The sequence below is a fragment of the Dama dama genome, chromosome 5, assembly GCF_033118175.1.
Source record: "Dama dama isolate Ldn47 chromosome 5, ASM3311817v1, whole genome shotgun sequence".
NCBI lineage: Eukaryota > Metazoa > Chordata > Mammalia > Artiodactyla > Cervidae > Dama > Dama dama.
In genome coordinates this window covers 6,845,123-6,867,451 of record NC_083685.1, presented here as the reverse complement: position 1 = coordinate 6,867,451, position 22,329 = coordinate 6,845,123, and the positions used below count along the sequence as shown (strand labels likewise).

Sequence of the window (22,329 nt, the reverse complement as noted above, 5' to 3'; positions counted from 1 at the left end):
CTATGCTTCAATAAAATACTTTTTTTTTAATTTAAAAGGAGGTACAGTAGGGTGAGTACTCAGAGGCACCAGGCAGGTTGATGATAGAGTTGGAATTGGAACCTTGACCACCTGGGCCAGCTGAGTTTCTCCAGGGAAAGAGAAATCAGAGTTTTTCCTGGACACGTTACCCCTGTCAGAATTCCTGGGATATCTTGGACTGTGGGGTGGGGGGGTGGGGGTGAAGGCATGATGAGCCCCAAACTACCTAGCTCACAGAGACTCATGAAAACAGGTGAGGCAACCACCTGGGCCACCTTACAGGAGGCAGCTATATGCTGAAATGCATCTCTGGGATGATGGCACCTCTTCCTGTTGCCATGGCGACCAGCACTTCGTTCTAAGCTGCTCAAGCCACTTTCGAGGGAGGCAGAAGACACTGACACTTCCTTTTGGGGAGCCATCCGCTGCTCTTATCCGCCTGTGGGCCCCCCGGGGGCCCAGGGTAACACTGGAAATGTCCCCTGGAGGCTGGGGTTCTTGGCGAGTTGTGGTGAGAATGACATTCTACCATTTTGGAGGTGGACCCTGCCATGTCCTGGGTCTACTTGCAGGATACGGTGAGGGTCGGAGACAAGAAGGATGCCAGCTCCCCACAGACATCAGACTAGACGTGGGCCCCAGAGGGGGTGGTGGCAGTACCTGGAGCATTAAAGGAGATGATGGAGGCTACTGTGGGTCCCGCCCCTTCCCAGGATAATGGAGAATTCGAGGGAAGTTTTTGTTCACCGCAAAGGTGCTCTGTGGCTGGACAGAGAAAAGGCAAGGGACCAACGGAATCCCACGGGAGAGCCAGTTTGAGCTATCTGAGATAAAGAAATCAGAGAACCAGGGACCAAGGGCAGCAGGCAGGACCACGCCTCGCGGGTTCCTGTATCTGCTGGACATGGGGTCTGTCCTCTTCGGCATCACTCAGTCTACGGCTCACGCTGAACCCACCTCGCTTAGACACAGTCTTCCCAGTGAGCCCACAGCAGCTTCTGATTATTTCTTTTACTCCCCTCTTCCTCCTGCTGTCCTCCTGGAAAAGATATCCCTGGAAACAAAGTTGCTTGGAAATGGAATCACGGACCCCTTATCATTCATCTCTGGGAAGCCCCAGGAAACAGGAGAAGCGTTGAAAATTTGCGAGTGGCAAGTGTCAATTTTTTTCCCTCAAATGGATATTGGAAATGATGGGCGGATCCTCAGGAGAATTTGGGAACTGATTATGGAATAGGTGGTGCTTGGCAATACTATTTTTCTTTTTTCTAAAGAGTGACCCCTATGCATCCCCTATGTTCGTTTGGAGCTAGTCATGCTGAAGCTCATTTCCTCTTTTGTGTGTGGTCTGGTGATGCAGGGCAAAGTCGTAGACCTGTAATGACAGGGGTTTGGCTGTGGACTCTGGGGCCATGCTGTACCTGGACGCCCATCTTGACTTCTCTCTAACGGCTCCACATGAGTCTTGCTTATGTGGTGGGACGGCTGACTCATTTGGGGTGAAGGCAGAATCTGGGTCCCGCCGTGGCATCTGCATAGTTCCTGCAGTGGCCTTGGCTGTGCACACTGGAAATGTGCTCTAGGTTTTGTTGAGTTGGGTCTGGATTTTCTGAAGAAAAGAGATGTGTAGTGTAGTTAATCGCTAATAAACCTGGGACCTGAGCTGGTGGGTTCAAATCCCACCTGGATCTCTTACCAGGAACCTGGGCGGCTCTTGTTGCCTCTCTGAGCCTTAATGTCCTTTTCAGAGCCATGGAGATGATAAATAATATACACAGAGGTGTGAAAATGAAAGGAGATGTCATTGGAATGAAAATGTGTTTTGAGTGTTTTGAGCCCTTACTAAGTGCCAGGCAGTCCTAAGCTTCTCTCCCCACAGGTATTCCTGCATTTAACCCCCACGACCCTTTGAGGTGAGCTCCAATATTACCTCTACTTCCTAGTCTAGGAAATTGAGTCTCAGAAAGGGAGTGATTTGTCTCGGGTCATCCACCAAGGGGCATGGATAGAGCTGACCCAGGATAGCTGGCTGTAGAGACCACTGGAATGGCCTGGCACAGTGGTTCTCAAGCGTCAGCATCCCCTGGAGGGTTTGTTAAAACACGGATCTCTGGGCCCCCACGCCTGCGTCTTTGATCCAGTAGCTCTGCAGAGAGGCAGAGAATCTCCATTCCTAACGCGTTTCCAGGTGATGTAATGGTGCTTCCCTAGGACCCGGTCTCCAGCGACTGCTCTGGGACCATTTTCTAACACTCTTGTTGGTGCTTAGTCGCTAAGTCACGTCCAACACTTTTGTGACCCCGTGGACTGTAGCCCGCCAGCCTCCTCTGTCCACGGGGTTTCCCAGGCAAGGATACTGGAGTGGGTTGTCATTTCCTTCTCCAGGGGCTCTTCCCCACCCAGGGATCGAACTCGGGTCTCCCGCATTGCCGCAGATTCTTACTGCTCTAGAAAAAAATAGTAGGTAGGAAAGAGAGAGTAGGCGGGAGGGGGGGGGGGGAAGCCACACCTCTAAGTTGTTAGGCCAAGTGGTGTAGTGGCACGAACAAGCCTGTGAGGTCTCAGACCGAGGTTCAGGTCTTGACTCCAGCACGACCACGGGCGGGGTTAATAGAGAGGCGCACACCCAGGCCGTGCAGATTAATGGAGAGGCACTCCACCCCCTTCCTCCCGCCCCGGCTCCAGGCGTCTACTCCCCCGGTCCGCAGTCGCGCGCCGCTCGCCTCTCCATCCCTGGTCCAGTTCACCCTGGCAAGCGTTGCCATGGCAGCGCCGCGGGCTGGGATGCGGGAGGCCGAGCGCGCTACCCAGCTTGCCTCTTTGTGCCGCGGGGGTGTCGGTGCGCTCCCCCCCAACCCGGCCGCACCCGCCACTCAGACCCCGACCCCCGGGACGGGGTGAAGGGTAGGGTGTGGGGTTGCAGGGGCGCGGGGAGGCGGGAGGAGGGCCGAGGGGAGGGCCGGGGGTGGGGCGCCTCCGCCCGCCAGCCGCTCCCGCATTAAAATTTCATGGGCGCTGCAGCAGCTACAAAGACGACGCCGGCTGCGCTCGGGGGACCAGAGGGAGGGAGGCTGCGGACGAGGGCGGGGAGGAGTTTGAGATGGGAGGCGCCTGCAGGGGCTCCCCCAGTTCTGCGCTGTGAGCCGGGGCACAAAGAGCCCTCTGCACTGGAGCCGCAGGACCGCGGACCCGAGGTAAGCCGCCGCCCCGTTCTAACAGCCCTCCCTGCCCAAGCACCCTTGTCTGCGCGCCGGGAACAGCCTAATTTCCCCGAGGCTGGCGTCGAGGGTAGGTCCCAGGGTCCCAGGCTGGGACAAACCTTGCCTGGGGTGGCAAACCTTGCCTGAAGCTGCCCTCATTTGTTGGACGAAGAGCCTCACCAGTCCGCTGTTGTCAAATGCACCCGACCCCAGCCTGGGTGGGGCATGGGGAAGAAGAGAGGAGTTGGCAATGCGAGTCTAGCGCCCATGGGGGTCTTGCAGTCATGGTTTGAGGGGGGAACAAAGACCCTCCCTTCCCCCCGCTACCGGACAGAACAGGAGAAGTCGGTCCCCCTGAACCTTTTCCGCCCACCAGAACCAGCCAAGCCTTGAAGGGACCCTCCGTGGTCTCAGAACTGGAGGTGGGGGATGGGAGGGTGGAGCAGGGTTCTTGAGCCCCCCACCCCCGTTGTCTCATACCAAGCTCCCCCCCAACCCCCCACCCTGGCACCTGCCAATTCTCCACTTCGAGACTCAAATGCCAGGTGTCCAGTGTCCAAAGGGATGCAGGGGGCCGGAAAACCTCTTCACTGAGAAGAATAATGGTATCGATAATGATAATAATACATCAGGTTGAGGAGAGCTCTCTGCCAGCAACAGCTTAGTGAGTTGCGTGCTTGTTCACAACAGTCCCCGGAGGTGGTAAGCGTCCCATTTTAAAGATGAGGAAACTGAGCTCCAGAGAAGGTTAGCGACAGGTCCAAGGTCACACAGTCAGGGATTTTTGAATTCAGATAGGTGCCACTCTAAAGCCCACGTTGTATCCTTAAATGGGTCTGCAGAGCCCCCCCGAGCCCCCAGCTCCTCGCCTACATCTCTCCCGTACATTCTCTAGGGAGGCTGGGGATTTGGGAGGGAGGGGGCCGATCTCTGCTCTCCCCCACTGGAGGACCCTCGGCTAGAGACACTGCATCTCGGCTGTGAGAAATGGGAGGCTGGGGGCTCCGTATTCCCCACCCTCATCCTCCGGGCTCCAGGCCGGTGGCTGCCCTGTGCCCGGGCTGCTGGCGCGCTCACCCCACTGCAGTGCCGGCGCGGGGAAACCGCCCCCACCTGCTGCTGGGGGAGGAGCGGGGAGGTGGTAGTGCGGGGAAGGGCGGAGAGAACGGCTTTGTTTTTCTCGGTGCTCAGCCTCAGACTGAGTGAGACCCGGGGCTCAGCGGCTCCTTCGGGCGACCGACAGCACCGTCCCCATCTGGGAGAGCCGGGGAGCTTCGCGATTGCCGGGCCTGGCGGGGGAGGGGAGGGATGAGTAATTCCACTCGACAGACGGGAAACCTGAGGACAGCGGTTCTCAGACTTCAGGGGCGTTGCTTCAGGTACGGCAGATGTCCGGGCCACGTGGCCAGGGGATGAGTCAGCAGGGCCAGGGTGGGGCTGGGCATCTGGAGGTTTACTCAGACCCCCTCCTCCTCTTCATCGTGCAGATGGTCAGACCTCTCCCCTCACCCCCGGCCCAGAACCACTCTGGGTAAAAAGGTATCCCCAGGGACACTTGGGCAAAGGTTAGCGTTGGGTGGCCTCAAGCTCATCCCACACTGAGGTTGGTTAATTTCATGTTGAAAGAATTTTGAAGGTATCCAACTCTTTGCAACCCCATGGACTGTGTAGCCCGCCAGGCTCCTCTGTCCATGAAATTCTCCAGGCAAGAATACTGGAGTGTGGGTTGCCATTCCTTTCTCCAGGGGATCTTCCTGACCCATTTCCAACCCGAGGACCAAATTCCTGACCCAAGTATTGAATTCCCCACCCAGGGATCGAACCCCAGGTCTCCCGCATTGCAGGCAAATTCTTCACTGTCTGAGCCACCAGCGAAGCCCGTTTTAAGGATAACATTCCTATGGCTCTCTTGCCCACCTATTTTGTTCTTTAATGATGCTGGCCATTGAGAAAGTCTCTGAAATCTACCCTACACCTTCTTGCTGCATTTTAGGTCCATCTCTCCACTCCTTCAGGGAGGAGGGAGGTGAATTCTTTGGAGTCCCTCAAAGGAACCGTAACTTCCCACGAGATTTAGAAGGACCACTCTCTCCACTGGTATTCAAAATGAATTCAAACATGAAATTTTTTTGGTGACCTTTAAGATGAACATAGTAAGTTTAAAAGAATGCATGATAATTATAGGAGATTTGGAAAACACTGAAAACAAAAGGGATGAAAAGTCCAAAACTCTGTCATCCAAGAATAACTACTCTCTTTACCATTTTTACGTATTTCCCTGCGGTACATTTTCTGTGCTTGAAAATACTAAGTGAATTTGTGCTCTGTGTATAATGCTTTTAAAAGGCTTCATCAGAGGAGTTTCTCCATATTTTTATGCCCTTGGCAGAAATCACTGTTAACAGGGTTGGTGTCTCCTTATTATTGGTCTTGCCAGTTGTTTTTTAAAATCTTCTTCTTAAGGATCCTTTCTCTGGACCTCATCCCTGCTTCTGCCCAGGGCAGGATTCTGCTCTTTGAGTTGATCCCTCTTCCAGGCAGCCTGCTGCTGCTACTAAGTCACTTCAGTTGTGTCCGACTCTGTGCGACCCCATAGATGGCAGTCCACCAGGCTCCCTCCTCCCTGGGATTCTCCAGGCAAGAACACTGGAGTGGGTTGCCATTTCCTTCTCCAATGCATGAAAGTGAAAAATGAAAGTGAAGTTGCTCAGTTGTGTCCGACTCTTAGCGACCTCATGGACTGCAGCCTACCAGGCTCCTCTGTCCATTGGATTTTCCAGGCAAGAATGCTGGAGTGGGCGCCATTGCCTTCTCCGCCAGGCAGCCTAGTGTGGTAGAAATAGAAGGCACCGAGTTACAGGGATCTGTGTCGAATCCTCCCCCCACCCCACGCTCTGTGTCAGTTTCAGGAGGAAGTCATTTCCCTTCTCTGAGCCTCAGTCTCCTCATCTGCAAAATGGGAATCATAATACTTGCCTTTAAAAGGCGATTGTGAGGCTCTGAACCTGTGCGTGAAAAGTGCCCAACACCTAGTACAGACTTGGAAGCTTTAGTGCCTCCACTCTCAGCTCAGGTCACTTTTACTGCCCCTGAATCTTGTAGAGACATCTAGTTATTTGCTTTCATTTGTATTGGGCTTGTTGGTTTCTCTCCTGGGTGGACCTCAGGCTGTTTGAACAGTGGTGTTTCTGGGGCATTGGGGCCATTGTGCAGCCTCAATGGGCTGGGGAACAACTTAAAGGCTAGTCCTTTGTTTGGAAGGGATCCTTCCCCTCCTCTCTGAGGCATAGCTCATCTGTCAGCTGGAGCTCCCTGGAACAATAGGCAGCGATGCTCAGTAGAGGCAAAGGCCGGCCAAGGGTGACATCTGTCCCCTCATCCCTCACCAGGCTGACCGGATCAGACGAGGCAGGTGTCCCTTGCTCCCTTGGGGTGACAGGTGGGCCCCTCTGGAAGCTACTGGGCGAGTCATGGAGGGGAGGGAGGGGCTGAGCTAACCTGTGCTCAGAGGGGTGGGGTAGATGATTACTGGTAACCGGCTCCAGCTGCCATTTGTTAACTGTTAACCAGCTGCCATTTGTTAACCAAAGTTCTTGCCGGGAGTTGCCGCTTGGAGACCCCACGGAAAGGCTGAGAACTGGGCACTACAGACGGGAACTGGAGGCTCAGAGAGGTGAAGTGATTGGCTCAGGGTCAGACAACAGGTTAGTTGTAGAGTTAGGATTTGAATCTAGAACTAGTCTGGCTCTGAAGTGTGTATCTGAAACTACTATAGTACGCCGCCTCTTCTCCTAAAGGGAACATGATCAGTTGCCTCAAGACCATGGAAGCCACTGGAATAAACTGACCCAGATGGTTTAGCCGTTCCGGTGAGTTCTCTCACAGTAACACCGACAGCCAGTGTTTGCACTTGACACAGCCTTGCAGGTCTTTTCTTTTTTAACCCCTACCCCCATATCAGAAGAGAAGCCTTCTCCCCCTTAGGGCCTCAACAGGCCTAGTTAGAATCCAGCTGCATCCTTTTCTTGCTGGGTGATCTTGGAGCAAGGCACTGGACTCTGAACCTCAGTTTCCTCATCTGTAAAATGGGAGTAAAAAAATCCAACCCATTGTTTTGTCAGGTAAAGGCGTTCCCCCCTACCCGCAGCTCAGGGGTCCCCTTGTTTGAGGGAGGTGTGGATACCAAAGCTCCCCTTTTGTGTAGGTTTGTAGTTGAATGTGTCGTGAGATGGTGTTGTGTGCATGTGCAGAAGCCTCTCTCTCCCTCTGCAAGTCTGCCACAAGGCGCCTTACACACCCTCTTATTCCCAGGAGTTGCCATCATCTCCCAGCACGCACTCATCCACAGCAATGCAGGCCAGCGTCTCTCTGATGCCTCAGCTCTCTGAGCAGCTATTTTATTCCAGAGTCAGGAAAAAAAAAAAAGCCCTCAAACCCAGGGGGATCCTAAAATGCAACCAAATGCGTTTCCCTGGCAGCTTTTCCTCCATTACGACGATCAGCGCTGAGTGTAGGGGGAAAATTGAGTATCCGTGGATGGTATTAATGAGCAGTGTGGACAATGGTAGTCATAATGATGTAAGAAAAGAAGAGAATGCAAGATGAGAGATACTAGTTACTACCTCATGTAATCCGCACAATAGCCCCTGGATGGTAAGCACTATTATCCCCACTGTGTGGATGAGAGGGCCAGCTAGAGAAGCAACGCAGCTGGTCAGGGTGCCAGAGCAGGATCGGAAGCCCATGTCCTTTCCCGCACCCTTGGGTGTTCTGGTTGGCACTGGCCCCACCAAGGTACCCTGTGGTTTCTCATTTCTCTTCCGATCTGCATCCCAGGAGATCAGTTCTGGCAAATGCTGTGATTTCAGAACACAGGCTGGCATCTACTCTCCAGCGCACCCACGGCTACATTTCCCACCCCATCTTTCCTCCTCTCTCTCGATGACAGCTGGAGGCATCTCCCCGCCCACCCGTGTGGTTCCGGACACATTCATGTGGCCGCCGTGACCCTTCCAACATCAAAGGAGTAACCGAGGTGATCCTTCCTCTCCTTCTGTGTGTTCCTGGGGCTGGGGGAGGCCAGTCTCAAGCTGTGTGGTCAGGCCCACCACGAAACCCACATGTGTGGGAGAAAACTTGTAGATTTTAGAGGCAGGCGGGACCTCTAGGGTTCTCTGGGGTCCAGTCCCTCAACCAAGGCTTCCCTGATGGGACTCCTGACCTTGGCTTGAAGCAGGGGTGGGGTGGGGCCTGTTGTGGGCTAGTGGGAACTGCGATGCCGGGGCCTGGGAGCCCACCACCGGGTCTCTGTGTGGCCTTTGGTCTGACCCTTCTTGAGTCGTGCCCTCTGTCATCAGTTCTAAGTGATTTTTGAAAAGCGAACTATACTGAGGGATGATTTACATGCCATAAAACCCACTCATTTAAAGCATACATTTCGATATTGATGGAGAAAGAAATGGCAACCCACTCCAGTACTCTTGCCTAGAAAATCCCATGGACGGAGGAACCTGGTGTCCATGGGGTCGCTAAGAGTCAGACATGACTGAGCGACTCCACTCACTCACTCACTCGATATTGATAAAGGTACACAACTGTGTGGCCACCACCACAATCAAGATATCAGACAGTTGCATCACCCCAAAGTTCTGCTGTTAAATCACCTCTGAGCCTCAGAAAACCACTGAAATGGATTAGACATTTTCCCTAAAGTTTCATCATCAGGGACTCTGTTGTGCTTGACTTTTTTGTCTTTTTTGCTCAGCATAATGTTTTTGAGGTTTAAACTTGCTATTGCCTGTGTCAGCAATTCAAGCCCCCTTTTTGGGTCTAACTTCATGAAGGCATATCATATAACTCATCCATTTCGAGTGCACAATTCAGTTGAGTTTTCGTCATTTTACCAAGTTCTGCACCCATCGCTACAAATCAGTTTTAAAACCCTTCCACTGGCCCCATAAGATCCCTCACCCCGTTTACCGCTAATCCCCAGCCCACTCTTAATCCCTGGCAGCCTCTAGTCTGCTTTGTCTGTATAGGTTTGCCTTTTCTGGACATTTCATATAAATGGAAATCATACAGCCTGTCTTGGGCCTGCCTTCCTTCACCCAGTTACACTATTTTTGAAGTTTGTCCTTGTATGTAGCAATAGCTTGTTCCTTTTTATCACTGAGGAGATTTTATTAATACTATATATCTGGACTACCAACAACTACAAGCTTATTTATCCATCCACCAAGACAGGGGATTTATATTTGATCTGTGCTTCCTAAGTGGGGTATATACACCCACTGCCCCAGGAGGCTTATAACCCTGCAGGATAAATATGGCCCATCAGTGTTACCACCAGATTTATTCAAAGTTTAAATCATTAACTGGGGAGGATAATTTTTGGGAACATGCCCTGTGTGCCAGACACTGGCTGAGCCTTTGAGAATAATTAGCCTTGAGTCACACGCTGGGGACGTGGGGTCTGGAAGCCATCGCCTCACTCACGTTTGTTTGACCTCAGAGCCCTTTATACCCACCTAGACAGCTGTCAGCTGGATGCAGGAGCTAAAGCTTCCGGTGAAACCTCTGTTGGTTTATTTGTATCAGGGAGTCTGGGCTCACAGGTCAGGGCAATGGGTTGTTATTATGTTTAAACAATGTTCCTCTGAGTGGTGCAGGGTCTGTTCGCAGAGTGCAAGCAAGTTCCTGAGACAGAGGAGAAGGAAGGGAATTTCCAGGTTCTTCGGGATGTTCAGGACCACACTGGGAAGCAGCCTTGCAGATAAGTATTCAAACTTCCCAGCCCACAGCCTACCAGCCTGCCCTCTCCTGGTCCTTGGAGCAAAGTACAGCATCCCTGAATCCCCAAGTCCAGGGAGAAATCAGCGCTCCAGCTCATTTGCTTTCCTATCCCTAAGATACAAAGAAAAAGCTTGTCCCCATTTTATGGGGCCCCAGAGAGTAATTTTCCTACCCCACTTATGACATCAAGGCTAGTGTTTTACAAACTCCACCCCCAGGGACTTCTGAGGAGCTGAGTTTGGTAACTTCATCTTGAGCACCTGTAGATCTGGTGTCAGGAGGAGACTGGGGCCTCCCGGGGATTTGGGCTGGCCCTTCCCTTCTTGGTTCTCGTCCTTTGTCGTCATGTTTATAACACTTGGCTGGGGCTCCTTTTCTTGCCTGGCAGTCAAGTGGGGACCTTGGCGCTGTGACCCCAGGGCACATGCTTCTTGGTTTAAGGGTCTGAGTACATCTCCAGCTCTGGGCCCGGGCCCTCAAGTCCAAGTGCTGACAGCAAGCTCTGAGAATACAGTGGAAGGGCCCAGGCCTGCCAGCGGATGAAGATAACTTTGTTGCTGTTTGCTGTTTAGTCCCTAAGTCATGTCCGACTCTTTGCCATCCCATCGACTGTAACTCCTCTGTCCATGGGATTTTCCAGGCAAGAATACCGAAGTGGGTTGCCATTTCCTTTTTCAGGGAATCCTCCTGACCCAGGGATCCAACCTGCATCTTGTCTCCTGCATTGGCAGGCGGATTCTTTACCACTGGGCCACTGGGGAAGCCCTAAGATAGCTGAGCTGTCATCAGAAGAAAAGCTTGGGAGATGGTCCTGGCTCAGGATCTGTGGGCATTCTCTGGTCCTCTCCACACTGGAGACAGTCGCTAAAGAGCCCCAGCCCACCATCTGGCTCCCCAAGTTTTATCTGGGGCATCAGAAAAGAGGATAGGAGATGAGGGTGGCGGGGGGGTGGTGGGCAGAAAGATAACTGAGGTTGGGCCTTCTGCTTCCCATCCTCTGCCTCAAACTGCGGGTGGTTACTGCACTTTGGGTGAATGTCGGGATTGGGAGGACCCCGGGACCCAGAGGGAGGGGCCACTGGTCCAGCGCGAGCTGGGATCAGATGTCCAGCTTCCTGCCCCAGGGCTCGCCCTGCTCTCTCCGGGGCCCCATGCTGGTGTTGGCAGGGAACAGGGAGGTGTTCTGGGGAGTGAGGGGTTTTCTGGGGTGGGAGGAAGGGAGGTGGGGGTGGTGCGCCTGGGCCCAGCCTCCCCGCCTCCGGCCGGGGCTGTCTCCTGAGCAGAGAGGTCTGGCCCGGGCTGGGGAGGGGGCCCGGGTGCGGTTTTCGCCTGTGTCGCGGTTGGCTCTTTTGTCTTCCAGGCTGGGCCTGTGGGGGTCTCCGTGGGGCAGGAGCTGGGATCAGGACACTGTCTGGTAAGCCTGGGTAGGGGGTGGGGGAGGGCGCTCCATTGAGTTTCGTTTCCCCCACCTGGGCCCTTCCCCGGGTACCCAGGCCCGGCCCAAACGCTCCTGCCGGGAGCTGGGGGGCTGAAAGGCTTGTTGCATGGGGCCTTGGTGGAGGTGGTGGGACGGAATCACGACCACGGCGGGCAGGCCCACGGCACAGATTTCAGCACGTGCCTTCGTTCAGCGCAGACGGGGACCGAGCGCCTTCTCCCAGATAAGCGGAGGATTCGGAGGCCAACATGAGATGTGGTCCTGCCCTCTCAGATTTTCGTGTAAGAACGTGCTTTATCACCGTCCCCGTGAGGGAATGAGCTCCCCGTCCTGGGAGGAGTGCATGTGCGTGTGTGTGTGTGCCGGGGAAGGGTGGTGCAGAGACCCCCTCCCCCAGCGGGAATGTCTAAAGGGAAGCCGAGCCTCCCGAGGACTCTGAAGGCCCTTTCTGCCCACCTGGACCCTTGCTTCTCATCCACCTGTGATGCCCACAGGGTGGGCTCTGAGCTCTCTCTGTTGCTTCCATACCCCCGTGCTGGCCCTGGCAAGGCGGGGCGCCATCTCTATGTGTTACTAGCATCCAAGGCACCCGCCCTCCCCTGTCTCAGCGTTGGCGGCACAGGAGGGAGATGGGGGTCTCTGAGGGTGTCCCCCCCGGGTGTGGGTTGGCCTCGGGTGGAGGCCGGGCCCTCCTCCTCACTTGCTGTGCCCCCTTCAGGTGGCGCTGCCCCGGCTGTGTCTCTAGGACTCCTGGCCCGCTGTCCTCCTGGAGCCCACGGGAGCCTGGACTCTGGCCAGCAGTCTTCGCTGGTTTTCTGGAACCCTGGACAGCTCCCCGAAGATCTCATCCTTCCTAACTTCTGAAGCCTCCCCTGGATAAAGGCCCCTCCTGGTTGGTGCTCGGCTGAGGACAGGACCCGGCTCTGGCGGAGCGTGAGGGAGGCTGGCAGCCCACTGTCCATCCCCTCTGCATCTGCCTGGACCTGCCTACCTGTCCCACACCCGTCCAGGACTGGGGGCCTTTTCTGAGCCCGTGAGGACCTCACTGCTCCTCCCATCCCTGCTGGTGACCGGGCGGATCTCGGCCTGGGCCCAGGCCCCACTGACCACACCCTCCCTGAGGCTGGGTCTCACAGGACCTACAGGACAGGGGCAGGGACCTGCGGGTGGGCTGTCAGGGACGAGCTGCCCGCAGGCTGGAGGGTGGACGCGGCTCGGGAGTCAGTGGGCTGGGGCCTGTTTTGTGCCCTTTGCGTGTGAGTGATTCTCATTTCTCTGGGGGCTTCTGGGGTTCTTCTTCCTGGCTTCTCTCCCTGATGGTCACCAGGAGGAGGCAGTCTAGGCCTCGGGGGGAGCTTGGGCCTTCCCCTAATGCTGTGGAGCTCTGGGAGGGGTTATCCTGAAAGGAGAGGGTTTCCAAGAGAGGAGAAGACCCCGGCCAGGGGGGCTTGTGAGAAGGAGACAGACCCTGGGCCTGGCTCCTGACATCCAAAGGGAACAGTCCGGAATCAGCCTCACCCTAGCCCAGTCTCAGACCCCTGCTCCTGGTCGCCCCCATCCCTGGGAAGCAGAGACGGGCAGGGCAGGCTGCACACAAGTGCGGCTTCCCCATCACTGGGCTGTGGGCTCACTCACACGCCCTCCCCTTCTCCAGTCGCCCCGAGAGGCTGGCCTCAGTGCTTGCAGGAGGGTGGCCATGGCCTTCTGTGGAGAAGCTCAAGAGCCTGACGTCCTTTTCCTGGGGCAGGAAGGGGCGCTGCCATAACAGAACTCCACCCCTGGATGGCTGAACTGCAGAAATGTATTTTCTTATAGTTTTGGAGGCTGGAAGTCCAAGACCAAGGTGGCAGGGATGGTTTGTGGTGAGGCCTACCTCCTTGGCTGGCAGATAGAATCTTCTTGCTGTGTTCTCACATGGCCTTCTCTCTGCGCATATGCAGAGAGAGAGAGAGTGTGAGAGAGAGAGGAGAGAAATAGATATCAGGCATCTCTTCCTTTTCCTGTAAGGGCACTGGTCCTATGGGGTTAGGGCCTCATCCCTGTGACCTCATTTAGCCTTAATTACCTAAGCCAAAGCCCTTCCTCCAAATAGAGTCACATCAGGGCTGTGAATATGGAGGGAGATGCAATTCAGTCCATAGCAGGTGGTCACCACAAACCTGGAAGCTGGCGTCATCTCCCCTTTAGAATTCCCACCCCCGATGGGGACGGGAAGGAGAAGCAGAGGCATGGGAAGCAGAAGCAGTGTGGCAGGTCCTGTGCGAGGGTGGCCCTGGGAGCCTTGGAGAGACACGGAACTGGCCGAACCCAGAGCAGTGAAGAGGAGCCCCCCCCGGGGAGAAAAGGGTCCTGTGAAGAGCTTGGGCTTTGGAGCCTGAGGGCTACGCTCTGAGGTGCAACCTTGGGCAAGTCACCTCACCCCTTTGAGTCCGATTGCCACTCTGAAGCAGGAGCCATCTGCTTCCCCGGGGACCGCGGCACAGGGAGAAGTCAGTGAGATCTCACGACTGGCACAGCGCCTGACTCTTAGTAGGTGCTCAATAAATACTCCCGTCCGTCTGGGAGTTTGGATTTAGGGCTTCTCTCTTTTGGACACCCTGGACTGTAAACTCTGCATCTTTGATCCAGAGGCATTTCTGACCAGTGCTTCCCCAACTGTATCTTTTTGTTTGTTTTTGGCTGTGTGGGGTGGCATGTTGGATCTTCGTTCTTGGACCAGGGGTCGAACCTGTGCTCCTGGTGTTGAGAGTGCAGAGTCTTAACCTCTGGACTGTCAGGGAAGTCCTCCCCTCTTATATCTTTAATATCCCTCTCTAATCAGATCAAGGATCTACTGCATGGCATGGCCTCCACAGTAGCTCTGAATGCTTCCTGGGGAGTTTAATATCTACCCTTCTTATCAGAATTGAGCACCTACTGTGAGTCCTTCCCTGTGCTACTCATTTGAGGGGGATATAAGTGCCGATATAGCCATGATTCAAGCCTGCAGGATCTCACAGCCATGTCAAGGGGGAGAAAACCAGTCCACCCAGAGAATGAGAGGATGGGGCAGAAAACAGTCTCCTGAGGCACAGGTTCTGAGGGCTTGGGTGGTGGGAGGGAGACCCCAGAGTAGGCTGGAAAGGCTTCCCAGGGAGGCTGAACCAATCAGGACCTTGGGAGGATGAGAAAAATGTGGCTTAGCTGGGAGTTTTCCAAGGGAAATTAGGTAAGAGATTCCCAAAGTAAGTTCTAAGAGATGTCATTGCTCTTTAAAAAAAAAAGAAATTAAAACTCAGTAGGTTTCTGTAGTGCAGGACTTATCAGAGCCTTTAAAAGTGCTGATGGGAATTGTGAATACTCAAGGACAGACAGAGGACTAAGTATTTTCCCCCAAGCTTTACTGTCAACAAAACCCTTTTCTTACGGAGCATGATTTAGAACTGCAGAGTCTAGGCTGGGGTTTCTGTGGGAGAATGAAAACAGTGATAGGAGATGACAAAACCAGGGCACACTCAGGTGCCGGGGAGCAGTGGTGGGAAGGCAGCTCTTTCCCTGGGGCCGGCAAGTCTGAACTCAGCTGCAGGAGTCAGGGAAGCTCTACATGGCAAGAGCGTTTGGGGGAAGGGTCGGCCAGCGGTTGGGGTAGCCAGATGCCTGGCAGTCGGGGGCGGAGGAGCTGTCCACTGGAGCCGGTGACTCTGGGGTATCAGACCTTTTGTGAGAAGATGCTGGTATGTGCGTGTGTGTGTGTGCCTGAGTGTGACAGGATCCAGCCTTCTGGGAAGGGGTGACCGGCACCAGGCAGGGGGTCTTTCCAGCCAGCACCAGCGGCGTCCATTTCTGGGGGATCTGAAGTGGCTGGGGGAGGGGCCCTGAGACCCGCCGCTGAGAAGCAGATTCTTCTGGGCAGGGTCCAAGTGGACAGTTGATCCTGGGGGCGGGGCTGAGGCACTGGCGGCAGACCCCCTGCCCTGGTCAGGCCCGGTTCCCTGGCTGGTGGGGGCGGGCGGCCTCTGGAGATGCGGCTGGGGCAGTGTTGCATGGTGGGATTAACCTACTAACCCAGGGCTCGGCCGGGACGCTGTGGCGTGTAGCGAGGTGCCTGGCCTTCTGCCAACCGACTAACCCACTAACCAGGCCCGAGCATGCCCTACTAACCCCCCCGCAGCCAGACCCTACTAACCTCGCAGCTCATGGGCCTTCCCAGGGGTGGGGATGTGGGGGCAGACGAGGCTCCGGAAGGCCCTGCCCGTGGCCTGGGATCTCTGTGCAGACCCACATTCCAGGACCGGGCGCGCAAACAGGACTTGCCAACTCTGCCGCTTCCTGCCGGGGCGGGGGGGCGGGACTTGGAGAGTCAGTCACCCCACCTCTCTAAGTCCGTTTCCTTGGCAGTGGAATGGGAGGCCACCTCCCAGGAGGATAGAGTTCTTGACACATGGCAGATACTTAATCCACATTTATGCGAGGTGGGGGTGGGAGGCCCACAAAACCGGACCCATCGGGTCCCCTGGCAGGCCCTGGTCCCTCTAGGTGGTTTGCACACAGACCCCTCTGCCTGGGGCCAGACACTTGCTTTGAACCCTTAACTGTGTCTTTCCCCACACTCTTCCTCTCCTCAGCTTTTTCCCATAGGCAGTTCTTTCGTTCAATTACTAACCCGTCTAACCCCGGGGCGGGGGGGCCTCAACTGCACCCCGACCACCCCCCCTAACAAACTAACGGACCCGAGTGTGTTCCTCCTTTTCTCCTAGCGACTCCCGTCCGTGTGTGTCTGCTGAGGTGCCCCTGTCCGCTGGTGCTGCGCTCTGACTTACTAACCCAGCCCCTACTAACCCTGTTTTCTCTTCTTACTAACCCCAGCCCTGCCGAGCTCTGGGCCCCCTTGGGGGCTAGTTACCCCCTCCTTTTGGCAAGCAGACGTCCTAGGCTGGTCCTGCAGACAGATGCTCCACTTTGCTGCCCCGATTGGCTGTGAGTTCAGAGTCCCCTGGGTCAGGTCTGAGGGGGGTGAAGGCCCGGAGGAAGAAGTGCCCCTGCGGTTCTGGAGGGAGGCTGGCCTGTGAGCAAAGCATCTCTCTGCACAGAGTCTGGGGGCCACTGGGAGTTGGCCGGGGCAGGGCAACCTCTGCGGTGTGAGGGTGGAGACCTGCCGGTCTCCTTCCAGCCAAGGGAGCGGAGAGAAGGAGCCTCTGGGTCCTTCTTCGGAGTGAAGTGGGGGTAGATGTTTCTCACTGGGCAAGTGGCTGATAGAGGCGGGGCGCCACTGAGGGGCGTGTCCTGCGCAGGAAGTCAACAAAGGGGGCGTGTCCCTCAAGGGAGTTAGTAAAGGGGCGTGTCCCACGCCGGAAGTCAGTAAGGGAGACTTCCTCCGCATTGGAAGTCACTAAAAGGGTCTTAACCTCGGTGGAAATCACTAAGGACAGCATTTGGTACCGGAAGTTAGACAAAAGGGGGTATTTCCTATATTTGAAGAATGGAAAGAGGGATATTTGTTACACCGTTAGTCAGTGAGAGGGGGATTTCTGCCTTATCACAAGGCGGTGAGGGGGAATGACTAAAGAGATGAGTGAGAGGGGCCGTTCATACGACAGGAAGTTGGCTAGAGGGGCCCTTCCCCCCATCCCTTGAGCTGCGAGATGCCGGTTTACCACGCCAGAAGTAGGTGTGGTCCATTTCCCCTACAGTTGCCTTTGAGAAGGGCAGTCCACACTGGGAAGTTTGAGAAAACAGCAGATCTGAAGTTTGAGAAGAAAGCAGATCTTGGGTAGGGGGTTTGCGGGAGAAAGTGGGAAGCAACCAATGAACCCCAGGTGTCCACAGGGCCCTGCAGGCCTTGGACCACTCAGAAATTAACCCCTGGCTCCTTGTTCTTTTCACCCCCACGTCCCTACCCCAGCCTGTCTACCCCAGAGCCCGCCAGCCGCTAAGCCAGGGCCACACCTGGGGGTGATTTTATGCCTCACCTCCAGTAGGCACCTTGGTCTCTTTGGGCTAATCTCTGGCTCCTCTGCACTAACTCCTGCTCTCACCCAGCTAATCCCTGCCTTGCCCTGGCTGCCCCAGGGGCTGACCATTAACAGCCAGCCCTGCCCACTGGGGGGGCTCCAGGCTCCTGGCCTGGCTCTGACCTGCTATTAACCTCTCCTTCACCTGACTAACTCCTGCCCTCCTGATCTGTTCCTTTCAGCAGAAACTAACGGCTTGTGGATTTCTTTCTGACTAACAACAGGTCTAACACTCCTCGTCACTATTACTATTAACAGCTTGGATGTCGGCATGGCTGGGACTTGACTAACAGGGGAGAGGCAGAGCTAGTCGTGTGGGCTGTGGTGATGGCTCTGGGGAAGAGCCAGCTGAAGTCAGGAAAGACCTCGATGCTCAAAAGGAGATGTCGAGGCTGGGCTGTGGCTTAGGCCGAATGGAGGAGTGGTGTCTGCTGTGGGGTGGGTGGGGTGGTGGGGGGTGGTCAGAAGCATAGTCAGCCTTCCAAGATTTTGGCTGCTAGACATAGCCTATTAACCCCTTATAATTTGCATTCGGATTCTGGTTCTTTTAAACAATAGCCTGATAGTTGTATTAGTGCATGCAGCTTTTGTAGCCCCCACCCCGCCAAAGGCCTGTCTAGTGTGTAGAGAGGAGATGCCATTGTAATTGGAATCATCAGTCACCAGGGGAGAGCCTAGAGTCCTGGATCTGGGGACTTCAGAGTTTGGAAGCCTTAAAACATAAAACTTTAAACTGAAATAGTCAGATGGGTTATAAATCCATCACCCATTGACACCTTGGTGTAAATTAGCTCATCTTTCTAACTTGTGCAATTTAGCTGCCCTGGGAGGACCAGAATGTGGCTGGAAGGGAGTCTGCATCTCTTCAGGCCTGGGGAGGCTCCTCTGGGAACAGAGAGGAGAAGCTAGAATCCGGGGGTTTCTAGGTGGGTGTAAGAGGGGAAACCATGAGGCCGGGGAGGGGGGATGAGAAGAGGGGCTGTTTTGCTGATTTGGTCTGGTAGTCAGGGTCTGTGGGACAGGACAGCTTATAGCAGGGCCTGGAGGACTGGATCAGCTCAGGGGCAGGGGCAGTCCTGCCTGGAGGCCTTATGGGCAGCTTGCTTGGGTCACTGAATACTGTTGTGGGGTTGAGGGCCTCTCTGAAAGTCAGAGACTCAGAGCTAAACTCGTGGAGCCGCTGGTGAGGTCTGCAGGGTGATCCAGGGGCCTGAGCTGCAAAGGGGAGGAGAGAGGAGGACACATCAGAACCTGGGATGAGGGGGGAGCCTGAACGGAGGAAGCACGTGCCTGCTGCCCTCTAGTGGCCGCCTCGCTTCATTTCACTGGAAACATTTCCCATTCTGGGGCCTCTTTCAGTTCAGTTCAGTCCCGTCGCTCATTCGTGTCCGACTCTTTGCGACCCCATGAATCGCAGCACGCCAGGCCTCCCTGTCCATCACCAATTCCCGGAGTCTACCCAAACCCATGCCCATCGAGTCGGTGATGCCATCCAACCATCTCATCCTCTGTCGTCCCCTTCTCCTCCTGCCCCCAATCCCTCCCAGCATCAGGGTGTTTTCCAGAGTCAACTCTTCACATGAGGTGGCCCAAGTACTGGAGTTTCAGGGGCCTTTATATTAAACTGCAAAGACCTGACGATGCTGAGGAACTACTGTGTGCCCAGCACTGCTCTGGGTCTTGGACCACACACAGGCTTTTCCATAGTTCTTGACTAACTTGGTGGAGGAGACAGAGAAATAAAACAGGTAATGCAGTGAGGTGGGCACCATGATAGGGGTGATGGGCCTGTGGAAGTGCCCAGGAGGCAAAGGATGAGAAACACCTGCTGCGTGCCAGGGGCAGTTCTAGGCACCAGGGATGGGTGGTGATTAAATATGATACAAGCCTTCAGGAGCTTTAATGCTAGCGTATCGAGTGGTGTGGGGTAGAGTGGGCTGTGGGCCACCAGTAGATTTTCTGAAGAGCAAGGCATCTAAGTGGACCCCCGGCTGGGCAGAGTGTGGTGGCAAGAATGGCGGACAGAGTTCTGGGGGTCAGAGACGACTGAAGAAGTTCTGGAAGGGTCGTAGGGGACGAAGCAGGAGACTGAGGGGGAAATGGACACATACCAGATGGTGTTGCCAGGAGGTTTATCCTAAGGGCAATGGTGGGGGGGTGGGGGTGGTTGTGGATGTGATCTGAGGAGGGGAGATGTTAGATTTGAGTTCTAGGCTGATGACGTGACTGTTTCAGCCTAGGTGGAATTCTGAGGAGCTGATAACATGTTCTGGCCAAATTTTAGAAAACTGGTTAGAACTTCTGGAAAGGTGGCGGATCCTCAGATCCATCTTAAGATAAATAAAGAGGGCCATGTTCCTGCCAGGCAGGGGCCTGGCTGAGGGGACAACAACAGGTTGGAGGAACAGCCTTAAAAGCATGTCGTCCCAAGCCCCTGGAATGGTCATGCTGGTCTGGGGGAAGACCTGAGGGTACGTGGTCCCGGGGCTGGAAGTCCACAGGAGAATCTCGCTGGAGAGGGACCCCGTTAGTCCTGTGTGGCTGCAAGGGGGCATGCAGGCTTGGAGGAAGCTTCTAAGAAGCTGGTCCCAGGGAGGGAAAAATGCATCTTGGTGGGTAATGAACCTTCTGGAGACAGAAGGATTGGGGGTAGGCCACCTTTGAGACTGAGGATAGTGGTGGGATTCTGGGATTCTGTGTGTGAGTGTGTGTGTGTGTGTGTGTGTGTGTGTCCTTGACTTACTACCAGAGGAAGCCAAGCCCAGGAAGGCAACTCTATTCTTCACCCCTGAGCCCAGCCTGCCGATGCTCACTCTGGCCTGGACTCCTCTGAGCATCAAGCTCGCTAGGAGCTGTATCTCAGGAGCCCGGGAACTGGCGTCCCAGCTGGAAGAGGCGACTCAATCCTTTAACAGCCAGTGTGGAGGGAGAGGCCATGGTGGTCCCTGCTGGGGGGCTGTGCTTGTGTAGATATTGATATTGCACATATTGAGCTGCGGGGATTCCCTGGGGGGGACTGGTCCCATCCCCACAAAAGACCCCAAAGGCCCTCTTGAGCATCTACCCAGGGAACCCACTGTTTTGCTTGAACAGACCAGAGAGGGCACTTTTCATGTTACTGCCTCCCGGGGATGCTAACTGTGGGGACAGAAATTCTGCTGTTGATTAAACATACTTTTATGTGTATCCAGGAATGAAGTGTGAACTTGGCCTTTTCCTTTCACCTATAAATGCAGCTTCTTTTGTTGAAAAGACCATTTTGATATTAAAAACTAATTCACACGCAGAGGATCACTGTGGCTTAAGAGGCAGAGGGGTGCGTAATTTGTGGGGATGGAGAGCCAGTGGCATTTTCCTGGCACCAGAGTGGACTCTGCCAGCCTTCTCTCAAAACCATGACCTTAAAAGTCAATACAATATAGATTTCATTTGTAATTGTGGGAAAATACACATTAACAAAGTTTCCCATCCTAACCATTTTTAGGTATACAGTACAGTGGTATCAAGTACATTCACACTGTTACTTGATGTTGCAAGCATCATCACTATTTGCTGTTATTTAGTCACTAAGTCATGTCCAACTCTTTTGTGACCCCATGGACTGTAGCCCGCCAGACTCCTCTGCTTGTGGGATTCTCCAGGCAAGAATACTGGAGTGAGCTGCCATTTCCTTCTCGAGTGGATCTTCCCGACCCAGGGATTGAGCCTGCATCTCCTGCATTGGCAGGCAGATTCTGTACCACTGAGCCACCAGGGAAGTCCAGTGCTCGATGTTTCAGTATTTATTATCTGTTTGTTTTGGAGAAGGAAATGGCTTTATTTGGCTGCACCAGGTCTTAGCTGCGGCATATGGGCTCTTTAGCTGCAGTGTGCAGGATCTAGTCCCCTGACCAGGGACTGAGCCCAGGCCTGCTGCATTGGGAGTGCAGAGTCTCGGCCACTGGACCACCAGGGCAGTCCCTGCTGCTGTATTTTTAAGATAGCATTACTTTTGTCTAGGACAGCATGTCAGAGAAAACCCGTGTCTCTTCTCAACTTCAGTCTCTTTCCTGCTCTCCCTCTCTTCACCTGGAAACCATTGACTGAGTCCACCCTGAATACCAGGCACAGCCCTCCTCTCGGGGATGCCAGGCTACCCAACTTGCTGCTTCTCTAAGGCAACTCTTATTCTGTCCTGTAGACTTTTGCACTGGCTTTTCCTTTTTGCATGGCTGAGGGCCCTTCTTTGGGGCCCTCAGGTCTCAGCTGAATGTCACCTCCTCAGAGACACCTCCCCTGACCATCACATCCACAGTGATTCTGTCATTTCTGTTCTCAAATATTTTGGTCCTAGGGCCCTTGTATACTCCTACTATATGGTAAAAGGTCACCCTTCAGTCCACTTGGGCACTGCTCGGTCGCAACTTGTTCCCCATTTCATTCATTCAACATCTTCTGATGACCAGAACTCACGTGAAAATATGCTCAATATCACTAATTGTTATACAAATGCAAATCAAAACTACAGTGAGTTATCACCTCACACAGGTCAGAATGGTGGTGGTGGTTTAGTTGCTAAGCTGTGTCCGACTCTTGCGACACCATGGACTGTAGCCTGCCAGACTCCTCTGTCCATGGGGTTCTCCAGGCAAGAATACTGGAGTGGGCTGCCATTTCCTTCTCCAGGGACGGGTCATAATGGCCATCGTAAAAAAATCTACAAATAATAAATGCTGGAGAGAACATGGAGAAAAGAAAAACCTTTCACTGTTGATGGGAATGTAAACTGATGCAACCACTATGGAGAACAGTATAGAGATTCCTTAAAAAACTAAAAACAGAATTACCATATCATCCAGCAATCCCACTCCTGGGCATATATTTGGAGAAAACTGTAACTCAAAAAGAT

The 22,329-nt window shown here is 54.3% G+C and overlaps 2 long non-coding RNA genes across 3 annotated transcripts; both read left to right on the top strand.

The window, feature by feature from the left end:
- Nucleotides 1–3,082: 3,082 nt before the first annotated feature.
- Nucleotides 3,083–11,181, top strand: LOC133056381 (uncharacterized). Of its 2 annotated transcripts, none has more exons than XR_009692796.1 (3): nucleotides 3,083–3,215; nucleotides 8,170–8,256; nucleotides 9,903–11,181. It is a non-coding gene; the product is annotated as an uncharacterized LOC133056381 (long non-coding RNA). The 2 variants fall into 2 exon arrangements; XR_009692797.1 differs by having other exon boundaries at nucleotides 3,095–3,215; nucleotides 8,058–8,256.
- Nucleotides 11,182–11,256: 75 nt separating this feature from the next.
- Nucleotides 11,257–20,626, top strand: LOC133056382 (uncharacterized). Its single transcript, XR_009692798.1, has 3 exons — nucleotides 11,257–11,427; nucleotides 11,650–11,732; nucleotides 12,170–20,626. It is a non-coding gene; the product is annotated as an uncharacterized LOC133056382 (long non-coding RNA).
- The last annotated feature ends 1,703 nt before the right edge of the window (nucleotides 20,627–22,329 follow it).